Source organism: Helicoverpa zea, chromosome 6, assembly GCF_022581195.2.
Source record: "Helicoverpa zea isolate HzStark_Cry1AcR chromosome 6, ilHelZeax1.1, whole genome shotgun sequence".
Taxonomy (NCBI): domain Eukaryota; kingdom Metazoa; phylum Arthropoda; class Insecta; order Lepidoptera; family Noctuidae; genus Helicoverpa; species Helicoverpa zea.
In genome coordinates this window covers 13733359-13756452 of record NC_061457.1, presented here as the reverse complement: position 1 = coordinate 13756452, position 23094 = coordinate 13733359, and the positions used below count along the sequence as shown (strand labels likewise).

Below are 23094 nucleotides of genomic sequence, written 5' to 3'. Positions count from 1 at the left end.
TAAATAAAGCCGATTAGTTCGTGTTTCACATACATTATCAAAGTGATTAGAGTCAATTGTGGTTGGCTTGGTAATGAGAAAATGAGAAGGTATTTATAGGCCATTCCGAAACCAAAGATACCTAATAATACCTATATGATGCATGGCACATAAATGTTTATAAGATGAACTGATTTTTGTGGGTCATTCGTCATCTCGACACACTTAACTCACCACGAATGTGTCCACTTGGTGAAACTCAAAATTTTAACATTTATCATGTCGTCAACTCGACACGTGAAGATTTTGATGCGTGTCCAGTTAGTGAAACTTAAATTATACACTTTTATGTTTTCACCAACTCGACACGTTTTAGGATTTAACCCGATTTCAAGCAAAAAGTACAGTCAACAAATGAATGTATTAATTTTCTGTGCACAAACATCATCGGCCACTGAACGTCAGCTTAGCAAACGCTTCAAACGCGAACATGGACTCCCAAACTACTTAGTACAAGTACTAGGAAATCATAAGTGCATTGAAGCCAGATGCATTAGCAACTTTTAATAATGTTCTACAATAAAATAATGGTATTGAAATCGAATCATTGTTTGTCCTCGAAATCGAATCATTCGTGGTGAGTTAAGTGTGTCGAGATGACAAACGACCCATTTTTGTGGACAACGAAACACCTTGAAAATGAGTATTTGTCATGTTTTAGGTTTCTATAATGTCGATTCAAATATGAATACATGTGGCAAAGTACCGTCAAGTACCAAATAGATCCATGAGTGAGTATATGAAAAACAGCTATCTACTGACAAATGTAGCAGAATACCTAAATCATGAACAAAAACCGCAACTTGTTATTCATAAGGCCCGCACAACAATACCTCTTACACAAAAACCTCGTTGACATGACAAAATATGAGAAAACAAGCATACCACCGAGTCATAGTCGGTGTATATTTCCAGAGCACTTATGATGCCGTGTCGAGCTCCGGGACCCTCGTATATCTGTCACAATGGAAGCACAATGCGCTAATCTGTGCCCCATTGTGATCACATCAAGATCATCTTAGATACACTCACACCGTGAATATTTTGCATATAGAAGTAGATGGTGCTAGTGAACTATGTATTTAGGTTGGGTTTTCCTCTCTGTTACAAAGGTGAAGTTTTGAACCGCAACTGATAAATTGAAACTAAAAGGTCTGTGGTCAACGTGGTTCTATTTTGGTTTGGTATTACGTAACTTGTAAAAAGGGTGTAGTTTTAAAATTAATGGTTTATTCATTAGACTGTGATAGCCGATGACTGAAAATATATCTCAAATATACATATTAATATTGAATTAAAATATAATAAATGTAAAATCTCAAACAAAAAAAGCTCGTCGCAAAAAGTTTTAATATAAAAGGCCAAAAATAATACGAGCTGCCCCTTCTTTTACTTCGTTGTAGCAAAGTCAGCTAAGTCTAGCAAGATCTTAATAAGGGAATACTGAAACACAGACAATGTGTGTAAGTTTTCATATCCTCTTTTTTGTCGGGAGGTAGAAATGTGTGTAGCGTATTGTTGATACGATGATAAACAATTACACACAAACAAAAACACGGATATCACATTGGACTTTCAGATAACTTCTACGTTTTATTTATTCGAATAAATAACATCACAAAATATTTTTATTTACACATAACAGCTTCCAAACACACTTAGCAGTCAATAGGTAACGACATCCGAACCCAAAGCGTCCCGCGACGAACTTATTTAATTTAATGAGTTTTCCTCTTTTCACCAGCCAGTATATGAAAATGTTATTTAGAAGGAAACATTTTATATACACAACAACAGTAAAATACAGAGGGATGATAATTTACTTATTTGTTTGGGCGACATCATTGATGCAGTGTCGCGGAATTGGCTTTGGACATAAAATAATATTTGTGTCACTCGGAGATGGAAACAAAGGTACTTTAAGGCGTCAAAATGATTACCGCATGAGATAAACAACGGAAAATAAAACAAAGCATCTAAGTTTCACTCTTACATTGATATAAAAAGACTTTGCAAAGGTATTTCATCAATGTCTAACTACTTTCCAGACTTTGGAGAAGTCCTAATTCGTTTGTTACATGCCCAAAAGATTCCCTAATAGATGTCACTCCAAGTTAGATAAAACTTCTCAAGGTTAAGAATAATCTAGATAGATTTGTATAATTTCTAGATCGAAAATATGAGAGGAAAACCGGTGAATATATTTATATATATGTTTTTTAATCTTGTTTCTCATAACAGACATTTTACGTTCTATTAAATTAAGAGCTTTCTGGAGATCATCGAATTTCTTTAACGTGGGTTGACATAAGATTGTCTTTGACACGATGTGACACACATTATTAAGAGATTGCTTAGGGAACTGAAAACTGTTGTACATTTCTAATTGACTTTAGTATATTGCTTTATGCTTGAATTTAATCTTAGGACTATTCCAGCAGTCGCACCAAAAAACTATTAGACCTACAAGACGAATTAGAGGATATTAGTTCACTTCAACTTTCAATTGTTTTATAATCTCGGTTCAACACCCCGCAGTGGCGGGTCATTATTGGTCGTTACCAGGCCTGATCTCTACCCTCGTCATCATCTCGTTTTTCCATCATAAATGGTTTATGTTAATGAGGCAACATGGCCGCGGCTGTTCAGCTGGACTTGATGACTATTTCATTGAACACATTACAATAAATAATAAATGAGATATCATTGTGACCTACTGCGTTTTTTGTAAAGTAACGTTTTTGCCATTAGGAGTTATATAATTTCTAATCTTTTTTGCGTGTTTCGTATTGGTAATTGATAGTGTATTTTGGGTGTACGCCGTCTAACATTACAAAATGAAGCAAAAATATGTTCTTATTCTTCGTATTACTCTGATGAAATCATTCAAAGAACGAATCTTGATCATTTAATGTAAGTTCCTACTCTAATACCAAAAATAGCACAAGGTGTAAAACTTCGCACTTCACAGGTTGGCACAACGCGTAAATATTATTGCGATAATGTTCACGTCTATCTAATTATAGCCGTGAGCATCAGTGAGCAATGTTGACCAACTGATAGGCTCCTATTTGAGTAGGACGAGTGTTTACTCAACTTCAGGAAGGATACAAACTGTACAGGTAAGCCTCTTGGATAGTGTACACTTATAGTATGGCCGTTCACATATTAACACGTGCCATAAGCAAGGGGTCTACCCTTAAAACTTTTTTACAAAAAAATTAAACCGACTTCCAAAAACACAAAAAAGCAAAAAAAAAAATTATTTTAGGTGCATCGGCCTAGAAGTCGGTGTCTAATGGATGTTACTAAGTTAATTTTGCCACCGACTTCTAGGCCGATGCACCTAAAATAATTTTTTTTTTGCTTTTTTGTGTTTTTGGAAGTCGGTTCAATTTTTTTGTAAAAAAGTTTTTTATTTACAGCTTTTTAGTGATACGAATAGTTGTCACTATCCATATAAGTGGAAAGTTCTTATCAATTCAAAGAATATAAGCCCAAATACGAGGTATTTTGCGCTAAGTCGTGTCAGAAGTATAGAAGGTATAGTTTTGTCAGATTTGGATGCCAACAAGTTACTTAATCGACCACACGACGACAGGGCGTTGGCAGAAATAACGAGGTTAAGAAATCTTCCTTCCAATACTTAAACGTCGGTAAACATTTCCATTTAGAATATCCTTAAACTGTTTTTCGTCTTCACTGTCGAATCTGCAATATTACCCATCTCAGCTTAAAGTGTACATCAATACGAATAAAATACGCCCAAACACTAGGGGAGATGTTCCTAAAACGGGTACCCCTCCTAAAACGGGTAGGCCTTGCCATTCGAATATTATAGATCTTAGTGTGAACCAGTGAGTGTAGAGTGGCACACTACCCCCCTGCCGATCACGGTCAGTCGGCTCGCGCACCTGGAGCGAGCGTGTTCGAGGTAAGACGTAAAAAAAGTTTTCTGCTGACTTATTAAAAAAAATAAAATCTTTATTTAATAATAAAATCTTTATTTATACAAAAAAAAACATACAGAGTTTGACTTACAGTTTGAAAAGTACATACATTTAAAGTTGTGAGTTCTGTACAAGAGTAATACTCTACCTCTTAAGCTAGGGTATACCTGTATTTTAAGAGGTAGTTTGCGGTCTAGGGTTACAGTAATGAAACAAAAACTTATCACAAGTGGACTGTGTCATTCTACTGTATGGTACACAAAGAGTAAAACAAAAAATTATTATGTTATGTGCTAGTGTGTTGAGTTAGTATGGTGTGTGCGTGTGAGTGTGTGTATGGGTGTGAGTGTGTGTATGGGTGTGAGTGTGTGTATGGGTGTGAGTTAGTGTGGTGGGTGTGGGTGTATTACACAAGATAGGTAAGTAAAGACTCCGTATAAGAGTAGTCCTTAAGCAACAGCCATTCTGTTAATTTGGATTTCAGTTCATATGAATTAAGATTTAAAACATTGAGGTGTTTGTTAATTATTTTATAAATATGCGTACTTAGTATATAATATTGACTTTTAGCGAATGAAGTCTTGTGTTGGATACTTGGCGGAAGGTACGTGCGTTTATTGGGAGTAGGAGGTGGAAGATCCGCGTGCTTTCTAAGGGTGGATTTGAGCACATAAAGCTGACGAACCGTAAGTACCTTACAGTCAGAGTACAGTTCCTTCGTTGGAAACCTATGAGGTTTTTTGGTCATGACTTTAAGGATAGCTCTCTGTGCTCTTTCCACCCTCAGGAAGTTAGTCTTTGTAGCACCGCCCCATGCAACTATACAATAACCAATCACTGATTGGCATAGAGCATGGTACACCATCTTAAGTGTTTTCCGGTCTGCGGATTGTCTAAGAGACTTAAAGACATGTATTAGACGTAATGTTCTGGAGGTGATGGCGTTAATTTGTTGGTCCCATCTCAGTCCGTCATCTATTTGTACTCCCAAGTATTTGACTGTTTCGGATCTTGCAAGTGGGGGACAGTTGCAGTTGGTGGGCGGGTTTGTGCAAGAATGGGCAGTTATATTAAAAGAAGGAGATGGTTTAGCGTTACGTCTTAGAGCAAAAGGAATATAAGTCGTTTTTTGTAGGTTCAGTGTTAGAAGATTCGAGTTTAACCAGTGCATGACTTTTGCCATAGCCGTCTCTGCATTTGCTTTAACATTGTCCCAAGTGGTTCCATCAACAAGGATTGCAGTGTCGTCTGCGTAAGCATAAATTCTGGTGTTTGGAAGACTTAGTTTGCAGAGGTCATTGACATAGATCTGAAATAGTGTCGGGGAAAGGATTCCTCCTTGGGGAACACCATATGCCACGAGAAACTCATCACTTGAGTAATTATCAATTTTAATACACTGCCTACGATTTTTTAGGTAATCCTCAAAGATGTGTAGAGGCATTCCACGCACACCAATATTCTCCAACTTCTTAATGAGTTTGGGAACAGAGACCGTGTCGAAAGCCTTCGAAAGGTCAAGAAATATACCCAGGCATTTCGATTTTTTATCTAGATTTAAGGCAACTTGCTGCGTGAAATCTAGAACTGCATCTTCTGTAGACAAACCTGTTCGAAATCCGTATTGGTTATTAGCAATGAGATGGTGTTTATCGAGAAATTTTCGTAAGGAGTTATTGAGAATTTTTTCGAGAACTTTAGAGAGTGCAGGTAGGACTGATATCGGTCTGTAGTTATTGACACAGTCTCTGTTCCCTCCCTTGTAAACTGGATGGACTACGGCTTTTTTAAAAGCCTCCGGAAAAACACCCTCCTTTATGCAACGATTAAAAAGAAATGTAATTGGTGGAACCAGTACATATCGACAGTTTTTCAATATTAGCGGTGGGATGCCGTCCCAGCCCACTGCACTGTCAGATCGTAGTTGGAGGATTAGGGACTCCACTTCTGCTTCGTCTACTTCCAAGATGGCCAGAGAGTTTGCAGGGGAGTTTTGGGTGTCCGTAAGTGAAGTAAGTGAAGGTGCGCGATTGCCACCGGTTGGTGATGATGGAATGTCAATATTTATTTTCGTAGCCAAGTTTTTGCCAAAATCGAATTATGCTAGTGCTAACTACTCAAATATGGTGTAAGATATGGTTTTCGTAGTTTTGTATTATCATTTTGCATGTTATATGCTTATTAATTGTGAATAATTAGTGGTCTCCTTGTTTACTATTTTATGGTTAAGGTAGTTGAAATTTAAAACGTGCTTTTGGGCAAAACGGGTAGGGGCATAACGGGTGACTATCCGATTTGCAATGGAATAATTTATGATATGTATTAAGCTGACCAGTGCCATTATTTATCTGACTCAAATGTAAAAAATACCTAATTTGTTTTTTTTTTGTTTTTTTTAATTGGGTGAATAAATATAAAAGAAAAACTTTAAATGCTTCGTGGGATGTGGAAGTTATGAAACTGGACCGCAACCTCTTGACGAAGCTATAAGTCCACCTCATACTCCAACACCAGTAGGCCAGTATATTGAAGAACTTTCAACACCATGCAAGGCTATGACGGCAGAAACACAAATTCTTAAGGATTTTATAACACCATGCAAGACTCCATCACAAACTACAATCCTTCTTCAACCTGAGGATCATCATGTAACACCAATAAAATAAGGGGCACTTCCTCAATTGATCCCACTGAAAGCTAATCGAAGACAAAGAAAGCCACAGAGAGCTGAAGAAGAACAGGAACAGCGTGAAAAAGAAATTTAAATATTTTTTCTTTGATTTTTAACAAAATTATCTGTTGGTAGCATTATAATTTCAAATGTAACATTTATTGACGTAAAAGAGTAATCTAGACTGATCAAAATAAGACAGCTGTTTAACATATTTAAGGAGACTAATTAACAATAAAGATTTCCTGGATAATAGGAGGCTAAGATATTTTTTTTAATGTTTTTAAATTCATTTATCACATATATCTAGACACACGGCAGTGTGTCCGCCAAGTTCGAGCAAAAAAAAAGCGACACACCGGCCGTGGGTTATATTACACGAACCATTTCGGGCCAAATTCAACCCCCCTATAACTCAAAATCTATTTTATTTACGCATATCAAATTTCTAGTATCTGTTGAGACCCCCTCACTTATCTAAAATACAAAATTTCATTAATATACCTATTGTAGGTCTTAAGATATTGACGTCAGAAAATCGCTATTTTTACTATACACTCACTGACTGACTGACTGACTCACTCATCAAAAACCTAGACCACTTCCAATGGTCGTATTGACTTGAAATTTGGCATGGAGGTAGGTCTTTATGTCAAGGTAAAGGAAAAAATCTGAAAATGGCCAAGTGTGAGTCAGTTTCAAAATAATGAAGGTGTAAAATACTCGGTGTAAAATACCCCTAAGGAACTAAAACGAACTAAATTTATTTATATTTATATAATATATCTTCGAACGGTCGTACCGATCTGAAATTCGTTACAAAGGTTTGTATTTAGTCAAAGTAAAGTAAAAATCTGAAAACGGCCAAGTGTGAGTCACTTTCAAAAATAACGAATGTGTAACTTTGATCCACGAACATTACGATAACATGTCGTGTCAGTCAGTTGGTAAATCTAGTCCATTTAGTTAATCTAGTTTATTTCTTTGTAAGAAGCATAGTGCATATTCAAAAATCTGAAAGATAGTATAGGTAAATGAGACATTTCCTTAACTAACTTAATCATAAGAAAAAAAAGAAAATAAATAACCTTACAAAAATAAATGAAATCCCACCCAAAACAAAAATGTGAAAGGCTGCCAAGTTCGATAATATGGGAATGCTTCGCCTATAAAAGAAGTGAGATCTGAATAAGTACCAAGTTCCATACACATACCTCAGTTAAAAATAGTTACTTTTTAATGACGTTACTTGGCAAGTTTTCACACACCCTGTTATAATCCTACTAAACGCAATGAATCAAGTATACAATTTTCTATTAAAACTATTAAATTATCGAACTTGGCAGCCTTTCACATTTTTGTTTTGGGTGGGATTCATTAATTACCTGCTTTGCCCAAAGGCGTTACCCGTTTTAGGACCCCCACTAGGGCAAAGCGGGTATTTCGAAGGGGTTTAGTTTTTTTGATTTTTTTCAGAATATTGAAGAAGATTACTAAGACTGTCTTATGTTTTCCAAAGTTTATTATATAAACAACCTTATGAGTACCAATACAAGTCGCATGTAATGTTCTTGGTTATTTTATTTAACATCTTTCGTTAGCTTACCCGTTTTGGGAACATCTCCCCTATATAGCTGCTATCGACCATTAAGGAGTTCCCTAAACTGTACTGCACCTGCATCACTGACCTTGCTGTGGCAGTCGTTACTCATTTCGGTGTAAAGATCTTGTCAACACTAATAAAATAAGCCCAAACACGAGGTAGTTAAGATGTGCCGTTTAGGAGTTCCCTCGATCCTCTGTCGTCTCCATCATCAGATCTGCCCTAAACCTCCATAGTATTGTAGTCTCATCAGATAAACACATAAATATAAAGTTTGTACCCCATGCTCGCCTACAATTTTCAAGAGATGCCCTCGATTTCTCAGGGTTTCCACCATCAGATCCTGATCTGACGACAATGGGACCAAATGACAAGCATACCCTTTCAAATAAAAAAAGAATTTTTGAAATCGGTCCAGGCGTCTTTGAGAAATCGAGTAACAAACATAAAAAAAAAAAAAAAAAAAACATACAGCCGAATTGAGAACCTCCTCCTTTTTTTTGAAGTCGGTTGAAAAGAAGTTGGGGGCATCCATCTGATATGGCTGGAAATAAATGAAATTCAGATACTTATGCGACTAAGTACGCAAGGATACGTATTTGAGGAGTTGCTATATAGGGGCAGTCAACAGGGTTATTCACTGAAGGCTACACTCGTTTACAATAACACCTAATTTTCTAAACAAAATTAAACTTTAATATCCTATGATGAAAGCTAAGATAAAACACGTGGAACGTTCAAGGAAAAGTACAAAAATATTACTTAGTTTCAGTTGTAATTGTTATTATGTTGTACTTGTAAATGTTATTCTCTTTGTGAATACATTCTCCCTAATTAAATCCCACCAAAAACATTAAATGTAAAAAAAAGCCAATCCTCTACGCAATTCCTCCACCGTAAAAAGTTTTAAGATCGCATAGAAGCCAAGTCCTGTTCAACTTTATTTGTAATAATAAATCAATATTTTGTGACTATATCAATAGTTTTGTTCACATTACAATAATATTGACTTGGCCATGAGCACAATTAACTACAAATATAATACAGCATATCTTGGAGAGGGGAAAGTCAAACATGAAATTTAATATTACAGAATTAAATACTTTTCGTTTATTTAATTGTTATTAAATGACCGTCAGTCAGTATCATCCAACATCAATGAACTGCACATGTACTATGGCGCATGTTTAGTCCATGGTGATCTCAAATTCCAATCAGTCCATAATCAGTCCAATCGTAAAATCATGTCCATATAGAATTTATCAATTCAATGGTATTTACACATTATTTCAAGGAGCGACTTTTAACTTGTGCTCACGGCCAAGACATTATTATTGTAATGTGAACAAAACTATTGATATAGTCACAAAATATTGATTTATTATTACAAATAAAGTTGAACAGGACTTGGCTTCTATGCGATCTTAAAACTTTTTACGGTGGAGGAATTGCGTAGAGGATTGGCTTTTTTTTACATTTAATGTTTTTGGTGGGATCCTATTTATTTTTTGTAGGTCTCTTTCTTCTCTAAGTATAGGTATAACAAATTAAATTAACTTACATGCAACTAACTAAATATGTACACAACATTTTTTTTAAATAAACTAAAAAATTTCAAAATTGTCGAATTTTTGAATCGAATATCTTTAAGAATGAAAGAGATTTATTTCAGAGGTAGATGGCGCTATCACATGAAATTTGTTCTTTTTTTTTAGTACTACTTATACTAAGCTATATAACGAAACCATAGCGCGATTTAGACCAGGACAACGCCATCTATCGTGCGAGCATGCAGTATTTGTCGCACTGCATTAATATGAAAGATTTTATCATTATTCATTTCATTTTAACCTAGCTTAAACATAATAACAATACACCACACTACGTAACAATAAAACAAATAGTAACATTTTGTACATAAATAAATAACAAAGTTATCAATGCAGTCAAAATTCATACACAATGTTCTTGAAAATACGCAAATATAAATTTGTTTCCTATGTTTTTATTAAGTTTTAAGGTTTTTATAATTTTCCCTTTATATGTAGCTAATAACCTATCTTGGTGCCAAATTTGAAGGTTCTAAGTTTGCTAGAAGTACCTTAGACTTTTGATGATCGGTCAGTGAGTCAGTGACAAAATGGTGTAACTTTGATCGCTCATAGCTCGTAAACTATTTATTCAAATGTCTTGTAATTTTGAGACTGAGCTTGTTCTAATACTTACTCTTGGTCATCGAAAAACTAAACTCCTAGCTTTGTTCACATGGAAGATACAGGGGGCTGAAATAGCCGCGAAACGCTTCGAGAAAAGATGGTACGGCCGTGCCCGCTTTGCTCGAGTCTTGGCTGGGGCACTGCCGTGCCCTCAGATAATAAAAATTCAATTAAAATGAGACCCTCAAGTTGTACCCAACAGAAGGTTTAATGTTATTATAAAATATATCTTTATGTGAAATAAGCTCCATTTGTTACGATATTATTATATTTCACTTTTTATTTACACGCACATTATTATTTATCTTCTGAAATAAGTTCATTTGCTAACAAACAACGGGCCCTATGATTGCGATTTCTTTCAATCAGCTGTATTTTCTTTATCTATTATTGTTTTGTCTTCAACAAAATAAATATTACAAAAACTCTCAAACAAAATCTTACAATTTTTATGTATGTAACTATGATAACAAAACAAAACTATGTTTAATATACTTTTTCAAATTCCAAATAATATGTTTTTTGATATGGGTTCTGTATGTTAAATAAGGCCCAGTTAATCCGTCGCTTTGTCACGTGTTTACTTGCCTGAGACAACTTCTGGGGCAGCCTGTCGAAGACAGACCCTCTGTGCGCGCGCGAAAAAAAGTAATTTTGAGTCAATATTATGCAGAACAAGAGTTTTGGGAAATACGTTTAGAATTTAAATCGTCACAAAGTAGGAATGTCAACATTCCTGATTTAAAACCAATGTTTGATATTCGCAACATGAAATATCTCAAACTACGATATTCCACAATGTTTCACATTGAACGTATGTTGTGACGTCATAGATGGCCGCAGATTCCCACAATCTGTACATGCATGACGCTGAATAAAATATGTGCAACGACCACGCTTCGCCGGAGATACACGAAGATTGCCGATCATGCCTGAACTACGCGGATTTTCGCTAACGGAGAATTTTCATAAATCGAACGTGGAATATAGTGTTGTTCTTGATTTGAATTATTGGTTTTTGAATACTCGTCGATCGCATGTTTTATTTCTCATTCCACATGAAATATCTATTGAATTTATAAATATGGTGCCTATTTCTGACGCTCTCTTTGAAAATATTATAAATCTTACGCAGCTTTATTTGGGTACTCATAAATATTCCCAATTCTTGTTACGAAAATAAGAACGTATTATTGATAAATCCAATTAAAACCGCTTTGAAAGGAAATCCGGGTTTATTCGCGGATATCCGTGGAAATAAGCCTCTTGTCCGGATATTGGGAGTAAGACTGGCTGTGGCGCGACTCAGCCAAGTGTGCCAATATCTGAATATTGTGCGCATTTTTAAAGCCATTTGTATTGGTTTTATTTAAATCTGTAGCGTCGACTCCTTCAGCGTACGCTGTAAGAATTTGGAGAGGCTTCCTGGCCTGTGCCGTAATTCTAGTAAGTTCTGATTTCGACTTCATTACGTATTGGAGCCAATATCCCGGAACTTGTATAAAATTACCGAATCCTGCTGAATAATAAGTCAATTATTACATGACTATTTAACTTTTATAGAGTTACACATTTAAATATTTTCAGGACAGCAATTAAGGAAGTAACTTCAAGCCTTGTGCTTTGTGCTTTACCAGGTTTTACTTGATTGTAATTATGAAACAGTTACGATATGCATTGCTGCCATTCTCATATGTAATATAAATAAGATAATCTGAATCAGTATTTATCTAACAACATGACGCAATGTACGAAATGGTAAATGATTTTAATTACTATACTATTACAGTAATGAACCAGGTGTAGTTTCACTATAACGCAGCTATCGGAATTATTTATTTAAGAACAAATCTGATGGATATCGTTAAACTATTTCAACAAAGTTAAAACGACAAACTGTCGTCTGCGAAGACCAATAAAAATAATTCACTTTGTTCCAGACTTTTGCACATAAAACATAAAGCGTTCAAGTTTTTTCTCTGAAAATTCTGAAAATCCTGTGTTTCAATAAGTCTTGTCAAACGGGACATAGCTGGCAATGTTCTTATTGCAAACCCTGCACTTGGCCCCTTATTGAAACTTACACTTTGCACTAACAGTGCGAAATTGAATTTTGCACTCATTTTTATAAAGTTCATTTTAAATTAACTGATATTTTCCAGGCGGGACCATTTTTTGTTGCAAATTGAGCTTAATGGTACAAAAAATAGGGTTTGAAATTGTTCGTGGCGGTTATATTCAGATCGAATGGGTTTAGGGAAGAATAATCGTGATTGTGAAAGAAGACGGATTAAGTTGGCTGCGATAAGGGCGAGTGAAGCCGGGCGGCCGCTAAGTGAGCAGCTAAGGTCGTTGACTGACGGAGTTGGCTGAGTTAGCGGCGAGCGCGACGAGCAACTCACGATGTGCGATAGATGCGACGCGGATAAGCAGCGATCCGATTTGTAATTAGGACGCGAACATCGATTACACAAGCTTTATTCCGCAGACTTTGACAGATCATTAACTATTGTAACAGAGTGCTAGCTTTGTGTGCTAGCAGAATGCTCACTTACCCCAGATATTAGAGGTATCTTATCTTGTGAATGTACCTTCATATAGCACCTTTCCTTTGATGCCATATTTGAAATATTTTGAGAAAGAGCGTTTCTTTCACCGTGAAGTTTTTTCTTTGTATTGAAGACATAGAAATGTGGATGGATTTATGGGGTATGGAAAAGACGACAAAATTAAATGCATTGCATGTACCTATTACTGTGAATAATAGAAACCATGGAATGAACAATACTACAGTTTTGACGGACTTAACGCCAGATTCAAATTTTATTTAAGCATATCATAATTATCGTACTGGATAATTTGAAAATGTTAAAAACCTTTACTATATCAGCAGTTTGTAACAAAACCGTCACCTGCAAACAGGTGATTGATGACGATGACGACGCCTATCCTCAAATGAGCGAGCCTCGCTAATTACACCGCGGAATTGGCCAGTTACCTTCTCTTAAGTGTCGGTAGACTTAGAAACGGCTGGAATCCTAACAACCAGTACGAGAATACTTAGGAATAGAGTGACTGAAGTTTTAGCAACATTAAGGTAATTAGTAGATACCTACTGTCGAGCTCAAAGACTGACGCGTGGCTTAGAAACTTTCGCACGATTGGAATGGTTCAAGTTGCGCTATGCTAGACCGTGTAGATCAGAAATATATACTTTTGTTGAAAGTAGTGCCTATAGAGCGTTTATTCTTAGATCTTATTTATTCTTAAAACTCGAACACATCAATATTCCTGTTATTTGGAATAATTTAACTAATAATTTAATTTCGTGATTTTATTAGCTCGTATTGTAACCTATCTGTCGTTAAAATCAATGGATGATCAGAATTATACCAATACTAAAATGGTAAAATAATTCTTGGAATTGAGTATATTCTTCGTAAAATTATAAATGTTGCCGATAATCCTCCCACATGATTCTATCTATAAATTATTTGCTTTACTTATTTTTAACCCCGATCGATCTTTTGAGCAATATTCCTGGGCTAATAATATGACCACAGTATGTATTAAGATATCTGATATTTTTAAATACATATGTGTGTCCCGTTTTCACGCCAAAATAACGTAACCAATTAAATTTTTTTGTACGCAGCTATTCAATAACATAAGCTACTGTTAATCCGGCTGGGGGAAATAGGTCCCTTGGGTAGGAAGGGAACCGCAGAGAAGAGCTACTTTTTACCTACATCTCTGAGGAGTCCAGTCTCCAGTAGTTATTGTATTTACCGACAATTATCACTGTGCATGTGTCCTAATTGGTCCGCAGGGTATCATTATGAAATAAACACATGTAGGTACTTGCAAACTGCAGCTTCCTCAAAGGAAATACTCAAATGATGTAGCACTTACAAAGGTGTTCTCGCTAGAGAGTAGGTTTATAATTCAGTTTCTCGCTAAGATCAGCTAAGGGGACTAGGTTGAATAGTCTTGCGTATCGTTATTATTTGTAAGCATATTTTATTTCTAGTTGCAATTATTTTATACTCGGCAATGCCCTCAGCCCTCTACCTTCGAGCGGTTTTAAAGGTATAAAACTCAAATTCCAATCTAACTCGTACCGGAAGAAAATTAATAATTCCACAAACGCTTTAACCTGTTAAAAATATTCCATAATTTTCTAAAAATGAATTCTTTAATGAAACCCTCAGATACACGAGTGGAATGTAAAGTACAGAGTACACTGGGAACAGTGGGAACTGGGAGCCACCATAATGACCGCAGAACGAATTTGAATAATATTATACATGGCGCGGGCACCGTGGCGCCCTCTGGCGGCGCTCGGGGAATTGCTTGCGCACACGCTCGCTCTGTTGTGATTTAAAAATTCTGATGCATCGCCACTGAGGGAAATTAAGTTGTTTGGCTTGTTCTTAGAAAAGATTAAGAATGTGTCTTGTTGTTAGTCTTGTAGTAAAAAGGTCAGCAAAAATCCTTCCTTGATGCACGGATTATAAGAAAGTTTTTCAAATATAAAACCCCTCATTTTATGTAGTTACGATTTCATATTATAAGGTGGATGATCGCAAAAAAAATGATTACAAAATAGAATAAAGAAGAAGAAAAGATTTGTCTAAAAGATTAAGAATGTGTCTTGTTGTTAGTCTTGTAGTAAAAAGGTCAGCAAAAATCCTTCCTTGATGCACGGATTATAAGAAAGTTTTTCAAATATAAAACCCCTCATTTTATGTAGTTACGATTTCATATTATAAGGTGGATGATCGCAAAAAAAATGATTACAAAATAGAATAAAGAAGAAGAAAAGATTTGTCTTTTATCGTATTTTGGACAAACGCAAACTCGCTACAGATTCAATGTTCTGATCAAATCCAATTGCCGACGTCCTACTCAATAGCGCTTAGTATTCATTCCAGATGCTATAGGTATTAATAGAAACAAAATGTTCACTTAAGTGTTTACTGAACAACATTTGCTTAGTAATTATGCTTCTACAATTAAACTTATACTGTATTATTTTGTTTCAGATTTCACCGTAATGACTTCAAAAAGGGTGATAGCTAGGTCAGTACCTAACAATATTACCTAATAACTCTTTTGAAAAAAAAATATTTTCAGACTTTTGATTTTTAAAATAAACCTTTCTTTTGGCTTAACCACATAATATTAAAGAACAACGGTAACGCTTGTCAGAACTAAAGTATCAAATGGGAAGGTTTCTGTGCAAAACACTAAATCCTTAAGTATATTGTGTAGGCTATATTGTCAGTTAATGGGGAGCATGCATCATGAGTCGAGGACGTTTACAGCCTAATAAGTAACTCGTATATTAATTGTAATGCCTCCTAACGGTAGCATTAACCTGCCACGACAAAGTGCCTCCTAAATCTTACGCTCTCCTCTAAGCTTCGAGGGTATTAAAAATTGCTCAAATTGGTTTGTTCTGATGAACTTAAGACGAACTAATTAGACCTAGGTCAACTCGGTGTACCGGCGCAAGCAACAAACTAGTTTACAAAGCAATTTGCTCGAAAATCAGACCCATTCTCTCCCAAGCTTTAAATAGAAATCCTTTAATAATTCAAAATCATCGGTTTTTACTCGAATGTATTGAATTCCTGCCTCTCGATATTCTGAAATTGGTACGAGACGAAGCGAAATAGAATGGAACAAAAAATACGAAAATCTTTGCACGTGAAATTACATTATAAATTCAATAAGAGACTACCGAACACTGTCGAGCCGACAGCTTTTTATATCAGTTTGCATTTGGATGTATAATTGAAAAGAAAACAGTGCCTTGTACTACGGGAGGTACTATTTATTGTGTTTGGCTGCGTGGGTGAAATCGTACCTTTCGGTAATTGCTCTGTAAATAAACGTAATTATTTATTTTTATGAATTGACGTCATGACTGTTACGACACCTAACTTGAACACAATGAATTTTACAAACATCCGCCTACGTCACTTGACATTTAGAAATATATAAAAGATTCAGAGAGAGAGCGTGAAAAAGTAATAAAACAAGCAAAGACCATTATACATACACAAGCTTTCATTCACTCACGTAGGTTAAAATAACGTACGATGCCTAAACCCGTTTGGAAGCCTGGACTGATATTTCTCGCCAAAAAATAAAAATCACGCGAGTACTAAAAATGGAACAATTTTCGTGAGTTTTACCAAATATTCGTCTACAGTTTTTAGGGATAACGAGCTCAGGAATGAGATATGAACAGTCCTTAGGGACCCGCCAGTGATCACGTACATCGTTTATAAGTTAAATGTTGCTAGGGCACTCAAGACTTCGCCAGACGGTTTTCGGAATCCACAATTTACTCGCCACATTTCTCTCAGCTTTAACAACTTACTTCGAAGAATAGTTTGGGAAATTACAGAAAATAATAAAGCTAATGGTAGGCTCTATTCTATAGTTATGTTTTTGAAAATATTCTGGCATATATGTGGGGATCAGGGTTCGTGGAGTACTTGCGTAATTCAATAATAACCGTTGAATTTCAATCTAAACTATTTATTATTTTTTTACATAAAATCGTTAGGTACATCGTCTAATCTCTTAACTCCTCCATCTTTTTATCCCCATTTTCAAACCAATCTCTCACTCTCATTCATTCATTCCCTCTTACTCCCACTCATTCGTTTAGAAACGTCCATCATCTTACACACATCTCAATCGTTCAGAAACATTCAATCCCACATTCGGTCATCCTGACGGAGTGTCTGTCCTCAGACACTTCACCAAATAAACATCATTGAGTTTACATCGTAAGGCTTAAATTAAACAAAAAATCTTTTTAAAACTAAACAAAGGATCTTCTTAGAATTTAACAAAATATCTTAGGTATTAAACATGACTAACAACTTTTTGACAAACAGTTAAACTTATTTTTAAACAATACTTAAACTAAATAAAATCAACTGGCATACATCTCTTTTTCACTAGAAAGTAAAATGAAGTTTGTTACATCAGAAATAGAATAGAATATTACCTTTATTTTCCTATAATCGGCCATTTCTTCATATTGTCTACAGAGGTAGAAGTTCTGTTAGGTCCGTCTCCTTCTCCATTGTATACCTTTTCTACATCATAACGGTCTTTCCCTTTAACTCTTGTAATTTTGTAGGGACCTAGGAACTTTGGCTTCAATTTGAGTCCACCTCCAAACTGAGTGCGTTTAATAGCTACTAATTCTCCAACGTCGTATTTAGTACATTCCTTCCTGCTTCTTAGAAAATATAACATTCCGTCGTGTACGAAGCAAATCGGAACACAGTAATGACAGTATAATAATTTCTCAAACATTGAATGAATCTTCAAATAGTATGCCGGAAATGTCAGAAGACGAGGAAGATAAACAGATAAACATCCTTAAAGCTGAGATTGAGAACCTAAAGTCTCAATTAAAGAACGCTCATCAAGAAATTGAAATATTATCGTCAGAAAATAGCTCCCTTAAGCAAACAAATAGCGAATTACTAAGGAAAAATGAGAAGATGGATGAGAAAGTCACCACCAAAAGTCCGAAGACAAAAAAGGCGAAGAAAAATAGGACCAGTTCATCACAGCTCTTAGTCATTCCCGACTGCCACACATCTACTGCGGAAGACCCTCTCGAAAACTCGCAAAACAAAACATCACCAAACAAAAATATTAATACAAATGCCACGTTATTACCGGCGGTGAAAAATAACATATGCCTCTTAAGCACTGAAACTACTAATAGACTGTATACAATCTGTCAAAGAACTGATCTGGGTAACTTTAATATGTGCCATTATCGCTTTCCAAATTCTGGACTCAAGCAACTACTAGAAAACATTGATAAGAAAGTACATAACTTCACTTACTCCGACTTTTGTGTTATTTATGTTGGTGAGGAAGACTTCAGAAAGACGTATAATTACATAGGATTAGTTACGTTGATTCGCGAAAAACTATCACCGTTATCCCATACAAATTTCATAATATGTTTGCCAACTTTTAAATATATGGTTAACAAAAACCTTATGTACAATAGTAGAATTGAGACTTTTAATAATTTAATCTATATGGATGCTGAGACACATAAATATGCGCATATTTTAGATTCCAACTTAAATCTTCCATACACCTTCAAAACTTATAACACAAAGTACGGAAGTCTAAATTATCTAGGATTGAACATTGTAATAAAAGATTTACGTGACCTTATTCTAGACTTAAGCTCAATGTATGTAGATAATGAATATAATGAACAAGCAGAATCAAATAATTCACTGAATGTAGAAGTTAAGGATAAATGTAACGACAGTAATTTTTTTCGTATATAACAGAATACATGTCCTCCATCAAAATATTAACGGTTTATTAAACAAATCCGATGAACTTACCGTAAATTTAAATAATATTACCAATAACATAAATGTAATTGATGTAGTGTGCATTACCGAACATAATATGATAGCAGATGATACTAAGTTCCTTCAAATTCCTAACTATACTTTGGCCGCAAATTACTCAAGAACCAATAGAAATGGTGGTTCCTGCATCTTAATAAAAAATGGTCACAAATATAAGATATTACAAGAAGCTAAGCTTATCAGTATATCCAACCTCATAGAATGTTCGGCAGTTGAATTAGTGGATCATAAATTAATAATAATATGCATATACAGGCCACCAAAAATTAAAAGAGATTGTATTAATATATTTTTTGACCGTTTAACGGCTTTACTTGCAAAATTATCTACAAAATCTAAGAAAGTTGTTCTATGTGGTGATTTTAATATTGATCGACTAAAAGATACCCCAGTATCAAGAGAGTTTGAAGACGTATTACGAAGCTTTAATTTGAAACTCACTATAAATGAGCCAACTCGTCTGCAAAGCAAAACGTGTATTGATAACATTGCTCATAACATAAGAGGATGTAAACAAAGTGTTTTGGAACTTGCACTTTCCGATCATACAGCACAAATATTGGCATGTCCTGTTAGGAGAACGTATTCAATTACCCATTGGTACAAATTCAGAAGGGATTATAGTAATGATAATGTTGAAAAATTTAACAATTGTTTGAAGGCTCTAACTTTTAGTAATTGCTATGACAAAAATGACTCAAATGCTGCTTTTGAAGAATTCCATGATCTTTTTAAACTTTTTTATGATCTTTGCTTCCCAAGCATAAAAATTAAGGTACCAATCATGCGCAGTACTAAATGGCTCAGTAACGGCTTAAAAATATGTTCCCTTCGTAAAAGAATGTTACTTAAAACTTATCGTTCATCAGGAAATAACAATGATAGACGTATATTTAAAGAATATTCAAAAAAGTATAAAAAAATCATAAAGCTTACGCAAAAGTCGCAAAATAACTATCATATTCAAACCGCCACAAATAAATCTAAAGCAGTCTGGCAAATTATTAACAAGTACAAAAACAATAATCCCCCCGAAAAAATTGATAGAATTAAATATAATAACCAAACCGTAACTGCCCCTGATTCCATTGCAGAAATATTCAATAATTTCTTTATTGACGATGTAACCAAACTCACTAAGAACACAGTAAATTACAATAATATCCTAAATTATAACAAACCGAATTCCTGCTTCTTAGCCCCGGTTACCCTACACGATGTTCTCAAAATAATCTTGACATTAAAAAATACGAATAGTACAGGTTGGGATGGTATATCTACAAAAATTTTAAAACAGGTCGCATACCAAATAGCTCCAGTCATCACCCATATAATAAATCAGTGTCTTGAAGAAGGAGTCTTTCCATCATATCTAAAAACAACTATAGTTACACCCATATTCAAAAAAGAAAACACAGAAGATGTACGTTGTTATAGACCAATCGCTCTCATTCCAATAATGGCTAAAATATTTGAAAAAGTACTCTACAATAACCTTAGTGAATACTTCGAAAAAAACAAAATTATCATTGACAATCAAGTTGGATTCAGAAAGGGGAGATCGGTTAATACAGCAATGCATCAGTTTTTACATAAAATCTTAACTGAACTTGATAATAAAAAACAAGTCACAGCCCTGTACATGGATATGACAAAGGCGTTTGATTATGTTGATCATCGGTTACTCCTACAGAAACTAGAGATATACGGAATTCGTGGTAAAGCACTAGAAATGATAAAATCATATCTCAGTAATAGAATCCAGTACACTGAAATAACCCAATTATGTCCACATACAAAAACAGAAATTAAATGCACATCGAGCCCAAGATTTATCAAATTTGGTGTACCTCAAGGGTCAATATTAGGACCTCTACTTTTTCTCATCTATATCAATGATTTACCTAACGCTATTCCGCACCCTATGGTTCTATTTGCTGACGACAGCACGGCTCTATTCACAAACAATAAAAATAAAAACCACGAATCAGAAATAAATGAATCCCTATCTAAATTAATAAATTGGCTTACAATTAATAATCTGAAAATAAATCTTTCTAAAACCCATTACATGAAATTCAAAAATAAAAACACAAAAGAAATGCCACTTTCTATTAAATATAATAATGAAGCTATATCTGAGGTCACCAGCACAAAATTCTTAGGCATACACATAGATTCGAATATGTCGTGGAAAACACACATAAATAACGTCTGTAACAAATTGAGCCAATTTTCATATGCCCTCTATATGCTCAAAAAAGTCTCCAACCAAACAGCACTGCTAAGTGCTTACCACGCATATGTAGGATCCACTCTTGCTTATGGAGTACTTTATTGGGGATACTCTACTGATAGAGAGACTGCTTTCAAGGCACAGAAAAGGTGTATCAGGTCAATCTGTGGAATACAACAAACCGACTCCTGTAAACCCTATTTCATAAACCTTAAATTATTAACACTTCCTTCTCTCTACATATACGAGGCCTCCATTTTAGTAAAAACTAACATCAATTCATATGTCACATTAAAAAGTAGAAGACATCATAATACATTATCCAATAAGACACACCGCACTGCAGTATACGGTAACAGTATTTTTTGTATGAGTATTAAAATATACAATAAAGTTCCCACAGAAATTAAGAGCCTAAAATCTGTTACCATATTTAAAAGGAAACTCAAAGATTTTCTCATTCAAAAAGCCTATTACTCTGTAAAAGAGTTTCTCGAAGAAAAATAATAATATAATGAGAAACGAATGTGATATAAATAATATGATATGTTCAACTAGATTATAAGACTAGAAATAAAGATATATATACATATATAGTATGATCTCACTAAATTTAGTTCTGTAATAGTAATTAGTTTTATTTATAAGTAGTAACATAGGAACCTAATGTTAATGTATATAAATAAGTTAATAAATTGCAATGCCTTAACGGGCAACTAAGTCCTAAGTACGTACCTAGTTATAAGATCCTTTTATACCACTTAGTTCGCAATAAAGACTTTGAATTTGAATTTGAAAATTTGAATTCTGTTGTAGTTTCTTTTATTCTCTTCTTGTATTTTAAGGATCTGTTCTTTAGCCTTTAACCTAAGTTGTTCTCTACTGTCAGCAAACTCATCAATTTCTTCCTGTTGTATTAAATTGTATATTTCTGCATCTTTACCTGTCTTCATTTTGACTCCTGTTAATAACTCAAATGGCGTTGTGTTTATACTCCTATGAAACGTGCTGTTGATAGCTCTCTGAACCTGGCTAACGTGTTTATACCATAGGGATGGCTTCTCAATACATAACTTCGTGAGTACTGATATTATTGTCCTGTGAACTCGCTCCACCTGTCCATTTCCACGAGGTACTCCTGTGGTAATCTTCACATGTTCAATGCCTTCAGCATTACAGAATTCTGCAAACTCATTGCTGGTAAAAGCTGTTCCGCGATCCGTGATGAAGCGCACAGGATTTCCAAATGCCTGCTGATAAATCAATAACTTGTTTATAGTTTCATTAGCTGATACAGTCTTCGTTGGAAATAGCCAAACAAATTTGGTAAAAGCATCAATAACCGTCAGTATATAATTGTATTGTTTCTTGGTTTCACACATAGGACCAATGTGATCTAGATGCACTGTATGCAATGGTCTATCTCCCTTATCAATGGGATGTAGAAATCCTTCTTTCCTTGTTTTTGTTGTGGCCAACAGGCATGGTATACAAGTTACAATGTAATCTTTAACTTTTCTTTCTAAATCCTTGATGTAGTAATCTTTGCTTATAAGATCAATCGTCCTTTTTGATGAGAAATGTCCATTTGAGTGAGCCTTCTCGATAACTGCAAGTTCCATACTTTTAGGTACTACTAAAAGTTTGTCTGCACCTTTATACAAGAGACCGTTCTGCAAAAAGTAATCTTCATATGATTTATCTTTCAAAACCATTGAGATGGCTTTGAGACCATCATCAAGCTCTTGTGCTTTCCTCAAACTATCTTGTATTCTCGTGACTACACCAACATATGGATTACGACTTAGTGCGTCTACATGTTGCATTCTGCTTCCTGAGCGATGCTCAACAACAAAGTCAAATTCCTGAAGTAGTAGTGCCCATCTTGCTACTCTGGTGGTTAAGTCTTTCTTTCTGAGTGTTAATTGGAAGGCTTGA

General features: G+C 34.9%; 1 protein-coding gene across 1 annotated transcript in view; it reads left to right on the top strand.

Annotated features, from left to right (window-relative positions):
- LOC124630954 (somatostatin receptor type 2-like) overlaps positions 1-23094 on the top strand; it is a 139862-nt gene that overhangs the window by 91865 nt on the left and 24903 nt on the right. Inside the window, exon 4 of the mRNA XM_047165005.1 lies at positions 15525-15561. The gene's annotated coding sequence lies outside the window, so the exon portion shown is untranslated. The remainder of the gene's footprint in view (positions 1-15524; positions 15562-23094) is intronic.